The sequence below is a fragment of the Canis aureus genome, chromosome X (assembly GCF_053574225.1).
Source record: "Canis aureus isolate CA01 chromosome X, VMU_Caureus_v.1.0, whole genome shotgun sequence".
Classification (NCBI taxonomy): Eukaryota; Metazoa; Chordata; class Mammalia; order Carnivora; family Canidae; genus Canis; species Canis aureus.
The window spans coordinates 124,286,820-124,297,298 of NC_135649.1; the positions used below are offsets into that span (position 1 = coordinate 124,286,820).

The 10,479-nt window shown below is 58.5% G+C and overlaps 1 long non-coding RNA gene across 2 annotated transcripts; it reads right to left on the bottom strand.

The window, feature by feature from the left end:
- Positions 1-879: 879 nt before the first annotated feature.
- On the bottom strand, positions 880-8,146 carry LOC144307595 (uncharacterized). 2 transcript variants are annotated; one of them, XR_013374407.1, is made up of 4 exons: positions 6,607-8,146; positions 5,071-5,221; positions 1,880-2,256; positions 880-1,749 (listed from the first exon to the last, which is right to left on the bottom strand). It is a non-coding gene; the product is annotated as an uncharacterized LOC144307595 (long non-coding RNA). The 2 variants fall into 2 exon arrangements; XR_013374406.1 differs by lacking the exon at positions 880-1,749 and having other exon boundaries at positions 1,757-2,256.
- Between the last annotated feature and the right edge of the window lie 2,333 nt (positions 8,147-10,479).

Sequence of the window (10,479 nt, forward strand, 5' to 3'; positions counted from 1 at the left end):
CCGACCCAAAGGCACGTTTGTCTTCATCCAGCGAGGAAACTGGCTGTCTCCCCGTTCCACGTGGGGTCCTCCACTTCCTCGGGGTGTCATGACAATCCCTCCGACTCCGGGACGGCCATGCACACAGCACCTTTGTCGGCGTCACAAGAGAGGGCGGCCGTCGGGCTTTGCCCGACGATGGTGATGATATCCTTAACACCAAGACTAGCGCTTGTCCTGTCATGACGACAACGAGGTCAGGACAAACACTCACAGGCTCGCTCGTGCTTCCTTCGCGTTGGATTTCCACGACTTTGAGGGGACACCACAATGCCGCTCCCGTGGCACCAGTGATGGGTCTTGCCCCAGGAGCAGAGCGCCCCAGGACGGGACATGTGGCCCGGGATGGACGATGAGGCGGTGAAGCTGACTGCCATGACCTCGCCGGCTTCCATCCGGGCCCCCGGCTAAGCCCCCCCCATTTCTCCGTCCCCACCTTTAATGTAGAGTGACCTTAGCGGGTGGGTGCTTCCTGCACCCCAGACCCACGAGAGCACCAAGGAGACCCCGTGTGCAGAAGTGGTTGCCGTGAACAAACACAGAAATATCTACACAGTGCGCGTCCGGGCCGAGCCCGTGAGCTGAGCGGTCCCGCCCTCCATGAAGCGTTGATGCCCCTTAATTGATAGCGATTCACCTGCTCTATCATGGGAAAACCAACTTTGTGACCGTAAAATTAAACGCCCTTGAACAAAATTAGCTCTTTCCTACATAAAATATGTAAGAAAGCAGATGGCACCGTTCACAACCGACCTCTCTTTCTTGCTCGGCAAAAAAAAACCAGATCGTGCAGATTGCCCCAACGTTTTAGATCAAAAGGGAGCCGTAAATGCCCATGAAGCGTTTTTCATTTTTTTTTATTATTTTTTGGTAGAACTTTTACCCATTAAAATGGTTACGTTTTGTCTAAAATTATTACCTCCTGGAACAAAAAGCACAGGGTTTTTTGTAGGTTTTTTTTTTGGGGGGGGGTCCCAAGAAGAAAAAACAATTATGCTATTCAATTTGTGGCCACAAAGATGTAGTGTAATACGAAGTAATAAAACAGAAAGAACCGTATAAAGTAAGAGTTACACAGATTAAATTGCCTAATAGAAACCTGACAGAGGGGAGCAAGCCTGCTTTATTGAGAAAGCTTTTACAAACGTGTAATCAATAATAAAGTTTATACATCCTGTCTCATGACTTGATTAAAAAATTCTTCTATTTATTAAATAAGTCTGCGTCGCTCCGAGCTGTAATGAAACAGCTGCTGCGGATCTGGGGTCATTCTTCTTGGGGGAACAGTCAGCATTCCGCACAAACCTCCTGCCTCCGGAGCCGACGTGCGGGGCTGGGACGACTCAAGTCCGCCTCAGAGACGCGCTCTCTCCACGGGGGACGAGGCGGCAAGGACATTCGCACAGAGACACGCAATCACAGACCAGCACACACAGCTACACACACACACAAATACTTTATTCCTGAGACGGGGCGCGGGCAGGCGGCAGTGCTGAGCAACAACACTCTGAGCTGAGGTTTTCCCAGCTAGGAGGATGGAGCGGTGTGGACACGGCTCACCCCTCACTCACCCTGGAGACGGCAGGGCCCTCGGTCCCGGCAGCCCCACGTCTCCAGAATGTTCCAGAATGCTCGAGTCCCAAGTCAGACTCCCTGCATGGAGCCTGCTTCTCCCTCTGCCTGTGTCTCTGCCTCTCTCTCTCTCTCTCTCTCATGAATAAATAAAATATTTAAAATTAATAAATTAATTTAAAAAAAAGAATGTTCCAGAATGCTGAAAACTATACGATGTAAAAGGATTTTGTGACGTCCACGGGTGGGGAGATGGTTGGGACAGCACCTCGTGTGAACGTGTGAATGAACATCCCTTCTTCCAAGTCGCCTCTACTCCAAATTACTGCCGCTGGCCTGGACGGCAAGGAGGGATTCGGGAGCACAGGATCTCAGCAGTGAAAGCGGCCCGTGCCCCAGCCCCGTGGCTCTGATGCCACCCATATGTAGTGGAAAGCTCCTCTGTGCCAGGCACTGTCTTAGGGGCTGGAGCCCCAGCAGCGGGCAAAACGAGGTCCCCCTCCCCCGGGGGGGGGTGCATTGCAACAGGAGCTGGGGTGGTGCTCACGACCTGAGCTGAAGGCAGATCCTCAACCGTTGAGCCACCAGGATTTTGCACCAGACACCACACGGGTGAGAAGGCCGTGGAGCAACAGCTTTCAGGTTCTGGAAGAGACACAACTGTGAGCCTGTGATTCCATACCCAGCTAAAGTACCTCCCAAGGCAACCACGGACGTTTCCCGGCCCCCAACAGCCGGGATGGAGCATCGCTGGCTTTGCCACTTTGCAGAATGTGAATGACGCTTCATCCCGCGCGGCAGAAATGTAAGCGGGAAATATAGAGACTGGGGGGGATTCTCCAGGACCCTCAGTTCCCCGGAGCATCCGCACATTTGGGACGTCGCTGGCCACCTGGGGCATGTGTGCTCCTCGTATCGCCGCACCCACAGCTGCCCTCACACCTGGGAATGTAGGTATGTGGGGCTTCGCACGCACGTCCCCGGGGCGACCGTAAGCAATGTGCCCGGGGACGGAGGGGGATCTGAAAGCCACAGGATTCCATCCTCCCTGGCTGTGGAGACCAGATGTCTGAGATCCAGGAGGGGCGGCGTGGGCACATCCTGGGGGCTTGGAGGGAAGAGCTGCTCCTCTCCCAGCTGGAGCTGCCAGTGGTTCCTGGCGTCCCGTGGTGTGTGGACGCATCCCCGTCATCTCTGCCCCCGTGCTCGTGTGTGGCCGTGCCCACATCCAATCGTCCCCTCCTTATGCAGACCCCAGGCCACTGGGGCAGGGCCCACCTAAACAACCTCATTTGCATTTGATGACCCCTGTAAGACCTCGCATGCTGAGGTCCTGGGGGTTGGGACCGCGACATGTGCACTTTGGCCCTGAACCACAACGGGACCTGCACACACACTTCGGTTCCCATTTCCGTCCCTTTGCCGGGGCTGTGTCCTCCATCCGAGGTGGGCTCCCACCCTGTCACCCACGTCCTCCTCCTTCCTGGCCTGCCCGCCCACCTCACCAAGCATGTCAACCACCTTTTCTCCTGTTTCCCCCAGACTGGGAGCTCCTCCAAGGTACACCTCACTGACTTCTGCGTCCCCGGGACCCAGCACACAACACGTGGCCCACAGGAGCGTCAAAACGCCCAGACAGGGGATCCCTGGGTGGCGCAGTGGTTTGGCGCCTGCCTTTGGCCCAGGGCGCGATCCTGGAGACCCGGGATCGAATCCCACATCAGGCTCCCAGTGCATGGAGCCTGCTTCTCCCTCTGCCTACGTCTCTGCCTCTCTCTCTCTCTCTCTGTGACTATCATAAATAATTAAAAAAAAAAAAAAAAAAAAAAAAAAACGCCCAGACAGAATGTAGGACAAGAATGGTGCTCACGTGTGCTGCTCTTAAACCAGCCCGTCCCTCTGTGAGAACGGGAACACCAGCTCCCAGCTCCCAGGGCGACCTGATTCCATGTGGAAGGAGGGAGGAAAGGCGGAGGTTTCCTCTCAATTTCAGGTTCACCAAAACGCACACTTTTGCAGTAAAAGAGGGAACATAAAACGCGCTGTCCGCGGCCCCCGCTCGTGCCGGGGAGCTGCAAGTTGGCATTTGCCTGCACTGACTTTCCTCGGGTCCAGCCACACGGCAAGTCTCTGAGTGTGTCTTGTGTTCTGACGGGACCGCGGGCAGGGCCGGGATGGGGACCCAGACCCAAAGCAGGAGGACCTCGGGGGGTCGTCGGCTGTCGGATGCAGCCCTGCCTTGGCAACCGGAGAGGAGAGCCGGAGTCCGGACGTGAGTGTGCTGCATGGGAGGTGCGGGGCCTGCGCTCTCGTGGGGGCCCAGACCCCAGCAGATTTTCTGAATGCCGAGAGGGGCACGTCCTCCCAGCCAGCTGGCGAGCCCGGAAAAGGGTGGGACCAGCCACCTCCAGGGCCAGCGGAAAACCAAGAAGCACCTGTTGCCAGGAGGGGAGACCCCTAACCTGGTGCCCTGAGCCCCACAGCGGCCTGTGCCGACCGTCACCCCGCGACCCAGATGGGGCGCAGACCCTGACACCGCAGGGTTTATGTGCACGGGAAGGCCGAGACCCAAGCCTGTTAACCTGGGGGCGAATGCCTGAGTGTCGCCGCCCACATGGGCAGCGCGGGGCCTGTCGTCCGTCCTTCCTGCACCTGCTCCCCAGAAATAGAGCGGCTCCGGCCAGCCGCTGTCAGGCGACAGGCTCGTAGGCGTGCCTGGCAGGTGTGGGCCGCACGCTCTGCATGGGGTGTTTTTAGACTCTTGCCCTCTGGTCCCCTTGTGCTGTGGCCAGAAATAACTGCGCCCCTCGATGCACAGGCGTCCGGGAGACTCTGCGGGCTTGGGGGCCACCGGGGCCCGCTTGTGCGCTGGGACAGGGCCCCGGGCAAGGCGCAGGCTTCCTGCGGCCCTCACGCACTTCAGGTACGATCTGTGGAAGGCGTGCTGCTTCCGACGGCCGCGGGGCGTCACCTGTCAGGGCAAACCTGTAACTGCTGCAGGTGGGCGCAGAGTCCCAGGGCTCCCATGCACCCGCGCTGTGGGGTCAGGTCCGCGGAGGCCTGGTGTCTGCAGCGGGTGCTCCTGCGCGGTCGGTGCCCGGAGCTCACGTCAGCACCCTCCTGCAGCAACCTCCCCCATCGCGCCCGCCCCGAACACCTGCAGATTCAAGGGGCACCTGGGGGGCTCCATGGGTGGAGCATCTGCCTTCAGCTGAGCTCGACGTCCTGGGGGCCTGAACCCCTGTCCCGCCAGGCTCGGGAAATCTCCAACTGGCCAGACACAGCCATGACTCCAGTGGGAAGAAGGGCACCTGTCCACAGACCCCACCTGTGCACAGACCTCACCTGTCCACTGACCCCCACCTGTCCACAGACCCCCACCTGTTCACAGACCCCACCACACCTGTCTGCAGACCCCACCCCACCTGTCCACAGAGCCTACCTGTCCACAGAGCCCACCTGTCCACAGACTCCACTGCACCTGTCCACAGACCCCACCTGTCCACAGATCCACTGGGGAGGGTCCACTGCAGGAGTAATTCACCTCACGGTGCAGGTGTGGGGTTGAAATCCAGATAGGAAACTTGACAGCCATCTTCACAACTCACGGCTTATAAAAATAACGCAAAAGGAGAAACCAGATTACATACCATCGGGCCTACTACATTGTGTTTTTATGGGCTAGGGATACACGTGTTTCCTAAAATTACACGTTCTACAAGGCAGATACGTGTATGCTATGCGGTGCAGTGTAGCACACACTCACGTATCATGTAATTACATGATATGATTGTATTCCGTGTTACGCACCCGTGTTATGGGAGGTTATGGGAGATTCGATACATAATCATGATGCCTCTAATTTTTGTGTCTACGGATCAGGGACTCTGCTCATCTCTGCACCAGCACAAACCCACATGTACAGCCTCAGACGCTCTTTACCATCTTTCCGTGTGTGCACCTGCGCGCTGTAAACAAGCGGAGTAAAGGAAACACACCTGCTTTCAATCTATTACCCATTTATCTATATGTGCATCCATCGATCCCTCCTTCCATCATATCATCCATCAACTCATCTATCCACCCATCCATTCTCCATCCATCCATCATCCACCCATCACATCTACCCATCGATTAATCCATTCATCCATCCATCCAACCATCCATGCACCTACCTATCCATCCATTGATTCTTCTATCTATCTATCTATCTATCTATCTATCTATCTATCTATCTATCTTATTATCCATCCATTATATCTATTATCTATCTGTCCATCCCCCCATCCATCCATCCATCCATCCATCCATCCATCCATCATGTCTGTCAATCCATCCATCCTTCCATCATCTCTTTCTCTCTCTGTCTCTGTCTCTCTCTCTCTCTCATCCCCAAGTCTGGAAGGACACCCAAACTCCACATGGGCGCTCCTTTTCAAAGACTGGAGGGCCCATTGTCTCTGTGCATTTTCCGGGAAAGAACCTGCATTGTGTCGCACAACGGGATCAGGGCTGGGTTTAAAGTGGGTCAGAAAGGAAACTGAAGTTCACAACCCGCTCCTCTCAGGTAACCCAGTTCTGACTCCGCGAAAACTGACAACTCGACCAAAGAGTTCACAACCTGTGCAGGCCAGTTGCTTCTTGAGCCCGCCTCGTCCCCGGTGGTCGTGGGAACGTTGTCTGGCTCCTAGTGAGGCTCTTGCTGCCCTTGAACCTCAGAAATGCCACCAAGTCTGGGAGGTTGACCGTCGCGCCGCCAGGGCAGCATGCGAGGAGATGGAGCCGGTCGCCTGTTGCCAACACCTGACTCCACCTCGCTCCGTGTGTGCAGTGGGCCTGGCGCGGCGTGGATGTGTCCGCCCAGGGCGGCGTCTGCTCAAACCCAGTGGAGCTCTGTGCCCCCGCGACCCCGGAACGGCTCGTGAGACAGCGCGTTTCTGTCATGGAAGTTCCCGACGGGGGTTGGACGCCGGGGATTAGGAGTTAATTACATACCTCGGATTCTGGAGCCAGACAGTAATGCGGCCCTAATGCCATGCGTGGCTGTGATTTCCTGCAATCTGCTGGTACATAACCTCTGGGGCATGAACAAGAGCCCTTAAAATAACCCGAGTTATGTGCTGCCAAAACAAGACTTAACTCAGCTGTCCTCCGCAAGGGCATTCTTTCCACGCGGGCTGCTGGCGAGGACACGCAGATGGCTGAGCCCGGCTGTGGGGGCGGCTCTCGAACCCGGGGATCAGCAGCCCCGACGGGCTGTGGTGCTCGGGGTCACCGGTCTGACCAGTCTGTCTCAAGACGCCCCGAGGTGCCGCTTGAGGACTCGTGCTGGACACGGCGCTCACCACTCTGGGCTGCCTTCGCTCCCCAAAGTCTGGCGAGCAGAGTCTGAGGTCCAGGCGGGCCGCACTCCCTCCGGAGGCTCCGGGGAGGGTCCCGGCAGCCTCTTCCGGCATCTGGGGCCCCAGGCGTCCCCGGGCTGCTGGCCGCGTCCCTTCCGCTCCATGTGCTGGAAGTTGGCATGTGGACGTGTGTCCTGGGGATGCCCCTATCCCGCCCGTGACACCTGCTCACCTGCCCATAACTCCTTCCTGCGCAGGTCGGACTTTGAGACATTCACACACCCGCGCACACACGCAGCTCCCATGTCACGCCCCCCGCGACCCCTGTAGGGTCACAGGCCACCTCCGTGTTTAACCCTTGAGGAACTGGCAGGTTTCTTCTTGTTCCCTCTTAACAGTACCGATGGCAAGGTGTCCCGTGGGGGCAGCTCCTCCCGGGGGCTCCCTGTCCCGTCCCCACCAGACCGAACGGACCGGTATGGCGCACCTGCTGCCCTCAGGCCCCAGCCCAGAGCCACGGTTGTCCCTGGGCACGCATGCCTCACTCCTGCCTCAGGACCTGCCCCCTGGCTGGGACCCTGGGCCTGGGACCCTTACCCACATGTTCGGGCTAATTCCTTCTGTTTTGTGTCTCCAGCCCACTTCCAGAGCACGCAGCTGAGAGGAGCCCCCACGTCCGGTCAAACGGAGCCCTTCCCGGCGTCAGAGCCTGCACGTGATTCCCTTCCTCCCCGTTTCTACCCTCACCCCGTGTGCAGCAACCGGTCCTCAGACGTGGTTATTCACATCTGGACAAAGGAACCCCTACGCTTCCCGTCTTCTGTGAGCGGCGGCCTGGCACGTGGAAGAGGAGACATGGTTCCCTTTATCCTGGGCCTGGGCTTTGCAAGTTGTCTCCAAGCAGTATTTGTAACCCCTAAAAAATAAAATATGTAATGATCCACGCCAGGAACTCTGGCTCTCCAGAACGCGGAGTCCTCGCGGGAGCGGAACACAGCATCGCCCCCACGGTCCTTGGAGTCTCTGCCACCTTCACGCTCGGGGGCTCAGGGGCACGAGGACGCCGCAGCCAGAGTCCTGCTTCCGCGGTTTGAGCAGAACTCAAGAACCGTCCAGAAAACAGTGCTTCCCCCCCAGAGAGCTGCGAGCGGGGTCCCGCCGCGGCACGAGGCTGGGCGGCCAGATGCCTTCTGTCTGGTTATAAACTTATTTATAGCCCGAACTCGTTTCCAAAACACGTTTAACGCACGTTTATTTTTAGCTCGTGCGCGTCCGACTCTGGAAAAGTTGGGAGACAGAGAAAACGCTTTTCGAGCTCACGGACGACGTGGGTGCCTTAACGGGATCGGCTCGCGGGGGCTGCCACTGCCCGGGCCGGAGGCCGTTTGGGTGGAGAGCGGCCGGCTTGTGTCAGGGTCCTGCTGGTCCCGGCCTCCGGCCTCCAGGTGGGCGATGCTTCAGGTTCTCCCGCCCCAGGCGCCGCCCCCCAAGGCGCCCGCTAGGCTCATCCCCCGCAGGAGGCTGCAGGCGGACCATGTGGGACTGCGGACTGTGAAGGCCACGCAGCCCCGGAGCGTAGCTTGCACCTGCTCCTGGGGGGCCCTAACGGAGCAGGTGACGGCAAGGAACGCGCGGTGCTCATTAAACATACAGGCAGGCCGCCTGTGCCCAGATGGCAGTGCCCGCCCAGGTGAGGTGCCCTCCCTGTATCTTCACCAATGCACGACCATTCCTCCCATGACTTAAAGGGATTGACCTAACGGCTGAACCGGACGACCCCCCAGGGGTTACGGAGGAGTGTCTCTCATCCCTAAGGGTCTGGAAGGGGTCCTGGTGATGGTGAGAAAGGCCTCACTGCAGGTCTGTAGGCTCCACGGCTACAGTGGATTTGGGTGCCGTGTGAGGCTGCTGGGGTGGTCACAGCAAATGACCCCAAACGGGGACCTACATAGGACCCCATCCTGACCCAGCTCTGGAGCTCCAGGCAGGACCACTGAGATCCAGGGGCTCCGGGGAGGGTCCCTCCCACCTCTTCCAGTGTCTGGGGCCCCAGGCGTCCCCGGGCTGGTGGCCACGTCCCTCTCGTCTCTGCCTCCGTCCTCATGTGGCTCCTCTTGTGCATCTGCGTCTCCTCCTCTGTCTCTTCCGAGGACCCCCGTCGTTGGACGTAGGGCCAGGACGAGCTCATCTCAGAGCCTTCACGTCATCCCATCTGCAAACACCCTATTCCCAAATAAAATCCTATACTCAGGTTGCAGAATGGTCCTAAGGGCTTTGCGCACGTCTGCTCACCGAATGCTCAGCAGAACCCGCAAGGCGAGGGCTTTGATGACGTCACCGAGGAGCAAACGGAGGCCGCAAGTGGGTGAATCAGAGCCCTGGTCACCAGGTAGCCCACGCTGACACAGCAGGATGAGCTGTCCCCGTCCAACACGAAGCATTTCATCACGCGCGATTCGGCACAGACACACAGTGGAAGCAGCCCCTGTGCGCGGACAGATACACAAACAAAGTATGGTCCACGCACACGGGGGACTACTACCTGGCCGTGAAAAGGAGCGGACTGCCCCGGGGATGGACCCTGAGGTCGTGGGGGTCACTGAGGGAAGCAGACCCACAAGGACACGTGGCATGTGACTCTGTTTATATGAAACATCTGAAACATGCAACCCACAGACAGGAAACAGGTCGCCGGGGGCCGGGGGAGCGGGCGGGGGGTGGCCGCTCGTGGGGGCGGGGTCCCCGTCTGGCGGATGGGAAAGCTTTGGCACTAGACAGAGGCGACGGCTGCACGGCGCTGTGAATGTGCAAAATGCCGCTGCATCGCTGGCTTTAAAGTAGCTGAGTTTAGGTTACGTGAGTTTTACCTCAAAACAAAATATCTGAAGTAAAAACGTGAAACGTGAAGAGCTGAGTATGGTGACATGTTCTGAGCGGCAGGCAGGGGAGGAGGTTTCCTCCGTGCAGGGCCCTTCGCCACATCGGCCGCACCTGACCCCCCCCAGCGCGGTGAGGCGCTCAGGAGCTGAGGAGGAGCAGACCCGGCACGCTGAGGCTGGCCTCGCGGGAGGGCCCTGGGGCCCCGGCAGTGCGGCTGGCAGCACCAGGGTCCCAACAAACGCTGTGGCCCTGCTCCCCGTGGCACTGAACCCGTGGGTTCAGTCGAGCCCAGGAGGACAGTGTGGCGGGCGGCGGCTTGGCCCCCTGGGTTCCTTCCTGTGCCCCAAAGAGCGAGGGCCAGCAAAGCAGGGACACGAAGGGAAAGAGCATGCAGCTCGAGGTCACGAGGATCACCAGGAGATGGGGTCCATGTCCAGGTCACTGTGGGATCACCTTGTGAGATGAGAGTGCTGAGGTCACAGAGGTCACCCAGGACCCGGTCCAGGTCACTGTGAGGTCACATCTGACACAGACCAGGGTGGTGAGGTCATAGAAGTCACCCAGGACTTGGTTCAGGTCCTGTGAGGTCACATCCGACACAGACCAGGGTGGTGAGGTCACAGACGTCACCCAGGACCCGGTCCAG